Source organism: Penaeus chinensis, chromosome 35 (genome assembly GCF_019202785.1).
Source record: "Penaeus chinensis breed Huanghai No. 1 chromosome 35, ASM1920278v2, whole genome shotgun sequence".
NCBI lineage: Eukaryota > Metazoa > Arthropoda > Malacostraca > Decapoda > Penaeidae > Penaeus > Penaeus chinensis.
In genome coordinates this window covers 33,594,465-33,609,464 of record NC_061853.1, presented here as the reverse complement: position 1 = coordinate 33,609,464, position 15,000 = coordinate 33,594,465, and the positions used below count along the sequence as shown (strand labels likewise).

General features: G+C 48.0%; 1 protein-coding gene across 1 annotated transcript in view; it reads left to right on the top strand.

Moving 5' to 3' along the window:
• The window catches only part of LOC125044494 (microtubule-actin cross-linking factor 1-like), a 206,894-nt gene that overhangs the window by 14,841 nt on the left and 177,053 nt on the right, over positions 1-15,000 (top strand).

The window sequence follows — 15,000 nt, the reverse complement described above, 5'->3', positions numbered from 1 at the left end:
CATTGTATTTCTAGTCAGAGAAAATAATGCTAGGAGGTAGAAGCCGTTTAATTATTTTAAAATGTACAGTGTTGGTGTTTATGTGTTGTTTATGTGCATGTGTGTTTTCTGCGCGCGTGCATGTACGTTTCCTGAGTGCGTGTTTATTTCCATGTCTGTACGTGTGTATTTGATTGTGTGAGATATTCATTGTATTTGTTAATATTCAAGTGTGCGAATGTTTCTCTCCAAATAGTGTATTTCAATGCATGTATGGATGAATGTGCCCGTGCACGTCCCGCCCGACAACGGCAGAATTCGATGGCGGCGGCGTGACCTCCGGGCCATCGGAGCGTGTCCTGCTCCCACAGCATGGCGATCCGCGGAAGATGAACTGGAACGCTTTCTTGTGCCAAATTACCACCTGCAAACGCTACAATGGGCATTTCTGGTGGAATGCGGCCGGTTTGATAGCATTAGACGTATTTCCGGTCAGTCACGGCCGATTCGTGTTCCTCGCTTTGGGAGCGTTTGTTTGTTCCCGGAACGCAGCTATCGGTTATGCATCGTATATATGGAATTTTTTTTTTTTTTTTTTATCCATTTCCTGCGTCGTGTGGCCTTGGTTTTATGGATTTGGGATCATCATGGAAGTATCCGCATGCGTATATATATGTATGAATAGCTAGGCAACCACGCAGCATTACGATATGTAATATCCGGTCCAGCAAAGCTATTTTGTGATAATCCCTTCGTCATGGATACAACATATTGGTCTGGTTATCGCAGTGTGCAAACCAACCCTCTCTTAGCATCCCCGCCGTCGCCTCTCATCCTCTTCCCAGATCTTAACCCCCGCCCTTTCCCTTTCCCTTACCCCGAATTCCTCTCTCGCCCCTCGCGCCATCTCCTCATCCTTTCTTGCTCTCTTCTACCTCTTCTCTTTCTCTCTCCCCAACACATGTCTCGTCTTTGCTCGCGATAGTGACGGTGACTACAACACCTGTCTTTACCTGAAGGTCGTGCAAAGGTTCTCACTGTTTTTTTCCTCGCTGAACTGCGGTCTCCAATTTACCTTTCACGCACCCTCATTCTCACTTTTTTTTTACTCGTCATCGCTTCGGGGCATCGTGGGCATCGTTACGCAAGTCTTGGTGCCAATCCGAGCGGCATATGGTATGGTTTCCCCATTGTATCTACGGCAGCTGCGTTCGCCTCGAAGGATTAGCGTTGGATATTGCCTTCCCTCCCTTACCTAGACTCACCTTGAGCTGTCCCTTCCCGGTCCTTTCCTGCCCTTTGGCCACCCTTTCTCTTCGCCCTTCCCGGGTAACCCTTGTCTGGCGTCTCTTGGCTTGTTCAACCCTTTGCCGTCTGTTTATTGGTATTTTTATCGCTGGAAAAGATCGAGGCGAGAAGTGCTTCGCATTCCATGGTTTCCCCTTTCTTCTATCTCATTTCTCTGCATTGTTCTTGAATCGGTTAGGATTCAGACATACATGTACAGTCTTGCTCTGCCCTCCGTCCGGTTTCTCCCGCATTCTTCTCTCCCTCTTTCTCTGCTGCTTACACAAGGGTTGATTAAGATAGATGTACGTGAAGCTTGGTCTTTCTCCTTTATCTTTCTTCTTTTCCCTTCAGTAGGGCCCCGTTATGCATTCTTCTTTTTCTGTTGCTTCCACTTTCCCATCTCTCTCTTTCTCTCTCTACCTCCCTCCACCCCTCCCTTTGTACCTCCCTCCGCCCGTCCCTCCCTCCCTCGTTCCCCGTCTTCCTTCTCACTCTCTCCCGGGCCTCAATATTCCAGGTGGGTTTCGTAGGCACGGGCTCCTCCCTCGCCTCGGGTGTTTCAGGCCCGCGTGGGGATGGCCCTGTCACACTCGGATGAAGGCGCATGATGTCACTGGACAACCAGTCGCTTCACAACCACAAGCTTTCCTGCCTGCAACAGCTGATGATCTCTTCGTTGCGACGTGCAGGAATGGCCGGCGGAGATGCTGCAGCGCCCGGAGCTTCCCTGGAATGACGAAGGAACCAGCTGCTGATCTTGTCCATCTCCCGGGCTGGGACGGAACACGTGATCTCGCCCCGCTGTATTCGCTGCGCGCCAGCCGGTGCTTAGGAAGGGAGATTTACGCGAGGATCATCCATGTTCTGACGTTGAAAAAATGTGTAAGAAACCTCTGTGCATCGTGGTCGCCTCACCCAACTTGGTTCCCGTCCTCCCTGTTTCACAGGGCTGCCATCAGACACATATCTCAGCAGTTCTCACTGATGGCGTCGGTGCTAAATCACTTATGCCGCCTAAGCAATTAAATCCAGCTGATAGCAGTGGAGTTTTTACCACGTTATGTTCCCGGCACACCGTGGTCGGGGGTCGGTGTTGGTGGTCTCCCCCAGGCATCACCCACATATCGCGGACGTGCAGAAGCGGCGACACAGGGACTTAATGCTCCCAAACCTCTGATTTACGCCACTAATCCCCGCCGAATCACACGGAACATTGCAGTGCCCCCTCCCCTCCTTCCTAAATGTCCGCCTTTCAGCACCTCAAGTGGACACACTTCCACATGGCGCATAATCCTGAGAGTGACGAGATCGCTTATAATGGCCGGCGTTTTGAAGGGCGCGACATTAAGTATTATGAGAAGGATCTTAAGAAGTTATGATCTCGGGTGTACTTACTGTTTTTTTTTTTTTTTTTTGTATGCCCATGCGACCGAGTGCGTGGCGCCGATGTATGGCCTCGTCTCCGCTCTGGTCTGGAGGCGGGGTCGAAAGCGCCATCTTGTTTGGAAGCTGGCGTAAGAAAAATAAAAACGCTTTTTCCATAAAGGGAAAATATTTACAGTGGTATTAGAATCTTTATGGAGGGAAACAGTCTAGATAATTGTGGAGGTTCTATATTTGGGTAAGCGAATTGGTTTGGGGGAGGGGAGGGCAGGGGGAGACTCGTCTAGTGAGTTACTGGGGAGATAAAAAGGGAGAGATTACTACCGGCTTGGAGATGATCTGACAAGATAGCTGATTCCTGCGTCACTTTTTGCTCGTGCTTGTTGTAGATTCCTTACGCGTAGATTGCTGTTTACTTGTCCTGGCATTGACTGTTGTGAAGGCTTGTACAGAATCTTATACAGCCGTTTGTCAATGTCAGTATTTCCCTGTGGGTATTATATTCCACTCATGGATAATGAATGCGGATTTCATATGTTTCGGCCGTAAAAAAGGCCACTAATAAGCTAGAATTCAAAAGGCTGGGCACATAAGTGGTAATTAAAGATAGTTTGGTCGGGCGATGTTCGAGTGTGGGGGGGGGGGGGGGGGGATTGTTAGTGATGGATGAAAGTGATTTATGAGGAAATTTTTTTTTCTTCTTTTTCTTTTCTTTGTGTGTGTGTGTGTGTGTGTGTGTGTGTGTGTGTGTGTGTGTGTGTGTGTGTGTGTGTGTGTGTGTGTGTGTGTGTGTGTGTGTGTGTGTGAGAGAGAGAGAGAGAGAGAGAGAGAGAGAGAGAGAGAGAGAGAGAGAGAGAGAGAGAGAGAGAGAGAGAGAGAGAGAGAGAGAAAGAATAATGGTAAAACACTCTGTCGTGTTGATACCATGATAAACACACGATACACAAACTAGATTTATTTCCAATGAGACTACAGTTTCGGAATCATCCTGGATTTCATCTTCAGACCATTTTGTTTTTTTCTTTCATTTGTGTGTGTCTCCTTTGTTGATTTATTAAGAACTAAACCGATTTCCCCCCAAAAAATCATACTTCACTACATTCAACTTGAAATAAGTTTCCCACTAGGCAGTATGAGTGGAGTGTCAGTGTGATAGCGAGGAATAGCCCGTGGTAATTGGCATGGAGCTAACACCTGTGCCCAGGCCCTCACACCTGTAGGCTACAAGACACGAGCATTGCTGCTGATGAGGTTATTCTGGCAGGTAGAGTACGTGTGCCGGAGAAACGGCTGTCCCACCAAAATTTCGCTATTTGTTAACTGCCCTCATTCATATTGCACGTTATTTATGTTGAATTAAATCTTGGACATCCGTCAGAATTACGGAATTGCTCTTGTGTTTTGAGAAAGTTAGATTAGATCGGACTTGAAATTGTTTGTTTTGAAAGTGCAGTTTCCATGCAGGTTGCAATGAGAGGGCGACCCGGATAACTTGTTTTATGGCCATGTAGAGGGCGCCAATTTCTGGCTTGGTGATTGCCGTTTCTCCTTAAGGAACGACACGTTGCAAAATAAAGAAGGAAAAGAACAGGGGTGAAAGGACATATATGGAGGGAGGGCAGGGAGAAACGAAGGGAGGGAAGTACAAGATAGAGGCAGATGAGGACGACAACGAAGTTTCTATATACCGTTACAAAATGCTAAGCCATTTAACGGTGAGCCGAAGACCCGTAGTTGGCCTGACCCGAAAACATGCGTGATCTTATCGTTACGAGGAAGGAGTCAGTATATTGCATATCTCTTCTCTCTCTTCTTTCTTCTCTCCTCTTTTCTCTTTCGAAATCTTCTCTCTTTTCTCTTCTATCGTCTATCCTCTCTCCCCTCTCCCCTCTCCCCTCTCCCCTCTCCCCTTTCCCCTTTCCCCTTCCCCCCCTCTCTCTCTCTCTATCTATCAATCTCTCTCTCTCTCTCTCTCTCTCTCTCTCTCTCTCTCTCTCTCTCTCTCTCTCTCTCTCTCTCTCTCTCTCTCTCTCTCTCTCTCTCTCTCTCTCTCTCTCTCTCATATCCTCCCTCCTTTGCTCTCAATTAAACAAGACAGATAAGGCAGACATGATTTTCATTTTTACACATCGCAGTTATATTGTACCGGGGCAAAAAAGACGTATAAGTGCCCATATAACGATAAGCAGGTAAAGATCTCGAGCAGATGGACGGAGGGCAGGAGACCGAGAGACACTGTGCCCGGGTACCAGTGCCAGGCCGTTAAGGATGCGGGCCAGTCATAAACGGTATCCATAAACCCTCACCCGGGCACAGCTCCGAGGAGAGGGTCAGGGGACGAAGGGAAAGGGAGAGGGAGCGGGGAAATGGGGAAACGTTGGGGCGAGGGGAGATAAGGAGGCAAAGATAGAGAAAAAAAGGAAAGATGAGAGAGAGGGAGAGGTAGAGAGAGAGGTAGAGAGAGAGGGAGAGGGAGGGAGAGAGAGCGAGAGAGCGAGACTACGACTTGCATGAGCGAGCGTCCGTGGTAATTGTGAGTAACGTGCAACCATGTCTGCGAGCCTCCCAGTGTGTGTATGTCCTTTTTGTTCCCTTCTTTACGAGGCGGGAGGGTTTTATTGGATGCCCAGGTTATTGCCCGTTTACCCTCTGCTCTAATTTTTCGGTTGAGTGTTGGCTTGCCTTTAGGGATTTTTGGTTGAGTGTGCTCTGTCGTGGTTTTGAGTGATTTTCCCTGTACCTGTGTGGCTTTTTTATTTTTTACACATAAATGCGCGCGCACACAAACACGTGTGTGTGTGTATGTACATATATATATATATATATATATATATATATATATGCATTGTGTATATGTGTGTGTGCACTTTGCTATGTTTCACTTCAATTTACTTTCCAAATGTATAAAATTGAAACCTTATCACTTATATGTGCATTATGTGGACGACTTGAATATACAGCAAATCCATTGGTGGTCGACAGAAGCAAAGAGGGAAGATAAAAATCGTTGCCAGTCATCTTGGGATTTTTATGAGCAGCAAACTTTCAAGTACTGTGACTTGGAGGTCCGGGCAGGCGAGGTCTAGCTGGCTCTTGTTTGACTTGGAAGGGACAACTATAGCGATCGACAGGGCTGGCATTGGGCCTGACAGGGGATTAGGGAAAGAGGCATGATTAGCCAACAGGGGATGTTAATTGGGGCGTAAACTTTGTGTGTGATTGGAGGTCATGATGGTTTGTTGTTTCGCCAGGAGTTTGGTCAAAGGATGGATTAGGAGGCACAGGATATTGAATCTTGCTGCTGTGCCTTACCTTCTTACATGCTCAGGTGATTCTGGCATCCATATTCCGAACGTGTAGAGTCTGTGATAACGTTTTTGCTTCTTGCTTCCGTGTTTCGAACGTGGATTGAGTCCGTGATAACGTTTTTGCTTCAGTTCCTGGTTCCTTTGAAAAGGTACTCCTTTTTTCCGGCGCGTACTATAACCACGTCTCAAATCATGTTTCTTGAAGTGCGTGACATGTGTTCACTCAGGAATGGAGTAAGGTTCATGGGGGAGAGGAGAGAGAGAGAGAGAGAGAGAGAGAGAGAGAGAGAGAGAGAGAGAGAGAGAGAGAGAGAGAGAGAGAGAGAGAGAGAGAGAGAGAGAGAGAGAGAGAGAGAGAGAGAGCGCGCCCTCCCAACCGTCTGTAAGGGAAGTCACACCAAGAACGAGTGTGCGGTACGAGGGGGGCGTGTGGGCGGACGAGTCGCGTCGGGGGGCAAAAGGGTATGGGCGGGCGAGTGGGCGGTTGAAGGGCTGGGCGAGGGCGCAGGGCAGAGCACAGTGGGCGGCAGTAAATGTCATGAAGGGTTGTTACACGCCGCGACAAGTAAGGTGAGATCAGCGCGACGTCATTGCCTCGCCCGGAGATGAAAGGGGGGAGGGGGGAGGAGGGGGGATGGTCTTGTTACTCTGAGGAGAGGGAGTTAGGAGCGAGGATGCGAAGCGCGGGGAGAGGGAAATTGAGGCTAGAATGGGAAGGCAGGCCGGGGAAAGAAGGAAACCAGATCACGGTTTGGGTAACAGGTGGACGAGGGGAGAGAGTTTAGGGGAAAGAGGATGAAGAAGAAGACAGAGAGGATAAAGATGGCGTAGGGTATGAAGGAGATACAATCACGAAGAGTAGGAAGCTGAACGTAGCAGGAGGATGGGTGTGACGGAGACAGCGCAACTGGTCGAGATGCAGTATGTCGGTGTCAACATCCCAACTTAACGAGGAAAATCTCGTCTTGAAAACCTGTTCTTGCCGTCTCCTTCCAGTTGCCGCTTTTTGTCTTGGAGCTATCTAGATCTTCGCTCTTTCTCTGTCCTTCTTTACTCGTCGCGGTCGCTTCCCCCTTTCTCTGCCTGCTTTCAACCGGTAAATATTCACATATGAAAAAGAGGGAATGAAAGAAAAAAATAGAATGACCAAAAAGGGAGTGTAGTAAAGTTTACATCACAGCCCACTAAGGCACAAAGAAAGTTCATTGTGTGCCCCACTTGCGGTCGGGAAAATCTGCACAGCGTCTGAAAGGGTCTTGAAAGCCATGTCATTTACTTTGGCTCAGATACATTATACTGGTATGTATGCGCGCTGAATCGGTAGTCCGATACATGTACCTCGGTGAGGGCGCTGCAAAGGTTTACACGTGGCTCGAGTATACTAGATATTGCGAGTGGTAAACCGCCAAAGAATGGTTTGTTTGTGTAAGCCTCCTCCCTCCCCTCACCCCTACTCAACCCCTCTCCGTCCCCTCCTGTGTCCCTCGCCTCTTCCCCTTCCCTTCCCCCGACTCGTGACTGGATACCTCTGCCATGGCACCGCCACTCCCTCTGGCGTTAATCCTGCCTGCTTTATTTAGAGGCAGGGAGGGAGGGAGCACTCATACCCGTGTTTATGGGCGGTATCTTTATCGTCTTGGATTCTCTCAAACGCTTGCTTGGAAAGGTCCAGATTGCTTGTTTCTTGTTTTGTTGAGGTGCGTGTGGCATGCGCTGCAACCGAGGTGAATGGCAGGTTGATATGATATTATTGTATTGCCATCATTGAAGTCCACTGAACTAAAGCGTATATATCTAAAGATATTGATATGAATAAAACAATATATTCGATTCTATATCAAAGCTTTTTTACCAGTTGAATCGCCGGTTAACAAATGATAGATTCAACTATCATTAGCGATTCATCATGGTATTACTCACAGGGGGAACAAGAGGAGCCCTTGAGTCTGGCAGATCAGTAAACAATAACACAAGCCTCACGTTTACCAGTGCAATGCCCAGGCCACGTGACGTCATCGGCGTTAAGAAATGTTCATTGTTTATAAAGGCGATCATCAACACTCTTAAGAAGCAGCCACACACGCAGCTCGTGCTCAACCGCTTCATCATGGATGTGAGGCGGAGATACGACAGAGGGAGGCGACGGGAAGGCTGAAGGAATAGGATAGTTTGCCCCTCGTGAATGAAAATGGGCAGCTCTTAGCAATGGCTCGGTTGCGAGGTAATGGGTGTTATTAGTGCTGAGAGGCAGTTTTATCTTTCAAATATTGTTATAAATTGAAGCGGGTTGATTGCGGTGTGCTGTTGAGGAGGAGGAACATTATCTAGGGCATCGGGGCTTTAAGTTTAGGGCTGATCTATTTTTGGTCGGTTTTATGAAGTGACAGATGTCGGGACATGGTAATTACGGAATACAGGTAGCGGGTGCCCTGCTGGGATGGCAACAGGGACCGAAGATGGTGACAGCGTCGGTAGGAGGGACACAATACCACCGTGTCTCCACAAATGGACTGGACTGTAAAGCAGTGGGCGGCGAGGCCAACCCACCCGGCACGGGTCCTGGCGCTGACCGGATTCATGCCCGCCTTCCCCTCCCACACACGTGCATTCTCACACAAAAGGATACACGGACCTGCAGCCGTGCACCCATACACCTGTGCTCACACGCGGCCACACGCGCACAAAACCGGCGTGTCTCCTCAAGCACACTTCATCTCAATACAGACACAGAGGCATATACAAGCACGCGCACGCACTCACGCACAGACACACACACACACACACACGCCCCCTCACACCCATGCCAGCCGCCCACTGGCTCACCACAGGTTTCGCACCCACGCCCCCTCCTACACGCGCGTCCCACACCTGTCCTCTTGCTCGGCTGAGGACTTCCACTTTCTTCTTGATTTTTCAAAAACCCTTATCCACACCTGCTCATGATCCTCACTACACTGACCATTGACATTTTACTCATGTCTGATATGCCGGCATTTAACGTGCCAAAGAGGATCAGCTGCCTCTATCATCTTTTGTGGTCGAATTACTCATTTCTTACTCTAGGTATATTGGGCAAGGTGTGTGGGAGGGGCGGGGGGTTGCCGTGTGTGTGTGCGTGTGTGTATGAGTATGTATGCGACTAGAGAGAGTCAGAGACGGATACTTGATCTCGACGGGGCAGCGCGGCCAGGTCGGGGTCAGTTACCGGTGTTTGTGGAGGTGTTGGTGCAGCCGCGCAGTGGTCGGGACGGCCCCATCCTGCACAGTGTGTCCCGGGTCCTCCTCGGCGGTGCTTGTGTGTTGTGCTCCACGGTCCTCGTTCCTTCTAGTGCCTTATGTCTGTCTTTCTGCCTGCCTAAGCTGTGGCACTTCGGCTCCTGGTGCCACGCTTTGGCTGGCGTTTGTGCGCGCCGTATGTGAATTGAATCTCATGCAGGCTCAACGCTCTATATTTGTTGAGCAAATTAACCTTTGATAAAAGACATGTTAATGACGAAATATGATTCTAGTCATTATTAAAGACATTATCTTATGATTATCACGAACTTAGTATGTATTAGTTATAAATTAGGGACTTTAATCATCTTGAGGTGATATATAGAGGATTTAATTTGTTTAGGCACAACATAACTCGTGTGAAAGTGATCAGAACTTGTCGTGGACATCGTGTCGCATCTTTACCATCAGTCGATCCTAAATATCAAGCTTTGTGGTCTTGCAGAGATAAACTAATATCGTAAAACAAAAGTAGGAAGAGAAACTGTGCTAGCATTAGATTTCGAGAAGGAGAGGTCGTACGTGTGAATCTGAGGCCGGTGGCATCAGGTGGAGTCAGAACACCATGGCGTTGCGAAGCTCGTGGATGCCAGGGCTCAAGAACAGCAGAGGTAAGTGGCCTGTTGCCGGATATTGAGTCCCACATAAGTCATGTTATTAATTCTGTAGCGAAAGTAGATTAAATTAGACATTTTTTTCATAGGGATTCAGATAATGGTATTCAGAGATGTCGGTAATGGAAGATCTGATATAGTTCATGACCGCAGGACGGCGGGTCTGTTCTCCTGTTACGTTCTGGTGTAATGTAGCCGTGCCCGCATGCAAACAGAGGAAATCTCTAGTTCGTTTATCGAGCAATTGCGTTGGTCGGGCAACGCGGACTCGCTGGCGCCCTCTGGAGCTGTAAAAACTGGAAATCTTCGTGTGGCGAAACTCAGACAGCGGGAGTCCGTGGGGTTGGGGGTTCGGGCGCGGGGGTTCGGGCTTGGGGGTTGGGGGCAGCGGGGGTTTTGAGCTGGAAGGGGTCTCTGCTTGTGATTATCTGTGATTATCAACGTTTTTTTTTTTTTTAAGTATGTCAAAGCCGTAAGTTTGATATGATATATAGAACACAAAAGCATGATTCCTTACTGGTGACAGATAAGGTCAAAGCCAATTTTGAAAAGATCATATTTTAATTACCTTGCACCCTGACAATGACAAGCATGAGGTCGCTGTATTGACTGTGCAGTGATTATCACAGTGCCTAATACACCCCGGAATAATCTATTACAGAATGACATAACAATAAACTTAATTTGTGTGTTATTATCTCACGTGTAGGCGCATTATGTAACTTTTCCACCGCCAGAAAAGAGAACTGGAGATAGGCCACTTTGTCGTTCTTGATAAGAAAGCTTCAGAGAATCCCACAACAGGCGCTGCGAGGGGGATTCCCGTGTGATGTGACACGCTCGCCCTTGTGGACGCTGTAATGCTTCGGGGGTGGCTGTTGACGTCGTTGTTGTTGTTGTTGTTGTTGTCGGCGGCGGCGCGAGACTGAAGGAGCGAGACAAGGGGATATTTTGGTCGACTCATGGAAGCTGGGGAAGGGCTGTGTCAGGGAGAAAGATAGGGGGGGGGGGGAGTTCGATTTGTGATTTTTTTTTTTCTGATTTGGCATTATGAAAGCAAATGTCGGGAAGGCAGCGGGTTAGTTTAATGTGTTAATTATGGGTACATTTTGTGGGTGGATAATGGGGTAATCGATGGGGACGGAAACTAGTCTCCAGACTGCATGATTCTCTGGTGTATTTAACAGATTATTCAGTACGTGAATTGTCCATCTTTGGATCGTGAGGCAATCAAGATAGTCCATTGTCTCCCTTCCCCCATCCCCCTTCCCCCTCCCCCCTTCCCCCTTCCCCCTTCCCCCTTCCCCTCCCCGCAAAAAGATTATCATGATAACCAACGTACTCTAACCGCAACCTCCTTTTTAATGAGGCAATCAATCTCGGAACCTTTACCATGATGTAATATCTGCACGGCCATGCTGCTGTTGTTGTTGCCAATTGATCGCCGAACTTTCACTACCACTTGGCAACTACCCCTCGAGGGGATATACCCAGTCACTCTCCCCCTGCCCCCTCCCCCCATACCTCCCCCTGTCTCCCCAGCTCGTCCCCAGTCTTGGTTTTATTGCTTCGTCTTTTTTTATTTTAATTATATTTTCCCGCCGGCGATAACAAGGCTCGTCAAGATCGATTGGCTTTCCGTTCCTTCTCTTGGGCGATTCGTGGTGGTTCTCATGGGAAGGTGTTTGCTTTCCCGTGGCTTTCTCATGGCCAGAGTGCTTTGGAGTTTTGTTTCTTAGCCCGAGAACTCTGGGGTCGTTTGCTGTGGTTTGTGTTCGTGCGAAGTTGTGTTTCCTTATTGGGTTGCGTCTTTTGAAATTGAAAAAAATGTAAACGAGCTCATTGCAATATATTTCTTTACGGAGTGTTATGCATACTCTTTATATTTAGATCAAGCTAGTCATACTTGGTCGTATTTGGAAACCAGGATTGTTTATTTTAAATGAAGGCTGTCAGCGAGGAATGTTAAGAACAAACTACTTGATTCATTGTTCGTTAGCTCGACGTTAGCTGATCCCCGAAGACAAATATTGTAACGGATGGTTTTCTGTGCTTGTGTGTGACTAGCCTCATTTTGTTGTTAATTTTCTCTACATTCAAATTTACATACATTTTTTTTTCGGGGGGGGGGGAGGGGGGGTTATGATTCCTATTCATGAGTAGTGGCGACACGTTTGTAAGTGCTTTTACTATCTCGTTTATTTAAGAAACTTGTTCTACATTGCCTTGGTCTCCTTCCAAATGTATGTAAATCAATTCGTCCCTAATCTAAATGTTGGGAATATACACTGCGTCGTCTCCACCAACCCTTCCCTACCCAGTCCTCCCTTCCGCGTCCTCCCTTTCCAATCTTTCCTTTCCAATCCTCCCTTCCGAATCCTCCCTTCCCAATCCTCCCTTCCGAATCCTCCCTTCCCAATCCTCCCTTCCCAATTCTCCCTTCCCAATTCTCCCTTCCCAGTCCTCCCTTCCCAGTCCTCCCTTCCCAATTCTCCCTTCCCAGTCCTCCCTTCCCAATTCTCCCTTCCCAGTCCTCCCTTCCCAATCTTCCCATTCCAATTCTCCCTTCCCAATTCTCCCTTCCCAGTCCTCCATTCCCAGTCCTCCCTTCCCAATCTTCCCATTCCAATTCTCCCTTCCCAATTCTCCCTTCCCAGTCCTCCATTCCCAATCCTCCCTTTCGAGTCCTCCCTTTCGAGTCCTCCCTTCCCAATTCTCCCCACCTGCCAGCCTAATCTGTCAAGTGTTGTTTACCTCTGCCTTGGGGAGCGAGAACCTCGATTGTCCAATTCCTTTTCGCATCTCCCTTTCCTCTTGGCTCCCCGCCGGCCTTCGCAATTAGCCCGGCTGTGAGGAGGAGGAGGAGACACGAAGAGTTAAGTTTGAGAAAGTGAGAGAATAGGGAAATGCGAATTAGAATGAGAGAGGGAGAGAATGAAAAAGGAGAGAGAGAGAGAGAGAGAGGGAAGGAGAATAAGCGGATGTGGGAATGGGATTGATATTGAGGAGGGAGAGAGAGAGGAGGGTAACTGAGAGCTTTGAATATAGAGAATGAGAGGGGGAAAGAGTCGGGGAATAATGGGGAGGAGAGACAGAGAGAGGAGTAAACTTAGGAATGAAGAGAATAGAAGAGAAATGAAGAGAAGAGAATGAGATGGAGAATGAGAGTGGCTTTCACTCACGCCTTTTACCGAGGGTTTGAGTGTTCTTAAAGGAATTGTTATGGTCTTTGTCGACTGTATTAGCGACGGTTTCGGTCTCTCCGTAAACTTGTGTAGGGTGGTCTTGATATTGTATGATTCTGTATGTCTATTTTTGTTTTTGTGCGATGAGTGCAATTGGTTTTATTATTCGTAAAAAAATGGCGTGGGTGGGTTTCTGATTGCGTGTCACTGCGTGTTCGTTGTTTGTGCTTGAATGATCCCACGAGGATTTTCAGACATTCTCAACCATGGAGACAACGGGAGTTCCCTAAATATAAACCAAAGCTAAAGTGAAACACGCACATACACACACGCTCACACTCAAACTCATACTCATATTCATACTCATATTCATATTCATATTCATATTCATATTCATATTCATATTCATATTCACTCAGTCCCACCCATACACTTGCACATTTACGTTCCCACTCAAGATCACATAAACAATCGTACTTACGTTCACTCATAATCACACTCACTCACCCACTCACTCACCCACTCACTCCCTCCATCCCCCCCTCCCTCACCCACTCACCCACTCACTCACTCACTCACTCACTCACTCACTCACTCACTCACTCACTCACTCACTCACTCACTCACTCACTCACTCACTCACTTACCCACCCACCCATCCATCCTCTCACCAACTCGTCCTCTCACACTCTCCTTCATTCACTCAATCACACTTGAACACCAGAAGGCACAGTTGCACACCCTGAAAGAATCGCCACCCTATGTAAACTGTCACGAGGATTCCTCCAGGAGGGAGAAAAACGGGGCATGTGCAACCCGATAGTTGGAGGACCGAGAGCTCTTTACTTTTCCTTTTGAGAGAAAACGGTCCTGTGTCAAGGGTGGTGTGAATGTTGGCTCCCCATCCGTCACTCGGGTCGTCAGGGGTGGCAAAGGACCGTCATTGTGCCAGGGTACGGGGGAGGGGGGTGGGCCGAGGGGAAGGGGGAGGGGAGTGAGGGGTGTGGCAGGGGGAAGAAGGGGCGAGGGGTACGGTGTCTTGACTAGTTTAAGTGGCTTTAGTATACTTAACCTTAATGAATGTCCAGCCATCCATCACGTCGTGTTTTGGGGTTGAATATGAGAAAGGAACACGGGGCTCCAGATTTCGTCTTTGAGGAAATTTCGGAGCATTTTTATTTTGCTTTCGCGTTTATTTGATTTTCCTTATTTTAGGTCAGGGATAGTGGGAGAAGTGAAAGGAGTGGAGATACAGAAAAGAGGAGAGAAAAGAAAAGGAGGTATATATTTTTCGGGATCTTTAAGAGCAGCATGGTGGAAAGGGATTATTTTTCGCGCATATACTTACGCTCCGTGCATTTACAAGTTAAATGCGTTTCGGCGCGTGTGTATATGGCCAGATGAGCGGTTCCAGGGAGGTTAGAGTGGGACCCATCCATTATCATAATTATGTCCTCTGATGAATAGCATTACCGCGAAACCTGTCAGTCCCCTTTTGTGGGTGTACTGGGGGGGTAAGAAGGCGAAGGAATGTTTACAGAGAGGAATGGAATGAAGGAAAGAAGAAAGAGAAAAAAAAACATTGACTACCTGATGGCTGTTCCCACGATTAGACGCCCTGTCTGGGCCCTGCGACGAGAAATATCGCCGGCAATAAGTCTCTACGTCGAGGCTGTCATCGCCCGGATAGCACAGTCGGATGTTGTGCGGCAGGGCGCGTGGCGGAAGAGTTGGCCGAGCGGTTCCTCTCCTTTTCTCTCTCTCTCTCTCTCTCTCTCTCTCTCTCTCTCTCTCTCTCTCTCTCTCTCTCTCTCTCTCTCTCTCTCTCTCTCTCTCTCTCTCTCTCTCTCTCTCCCCCCCTATTCTTCCGTTTTTGCGTGTGTTCATATCCGTATTTGTTTGTTTGTGTGTGTGCTAAATTGCTTTAAAAATGGGAAAGGTGAGTTATAAAATAAAGATTTATGG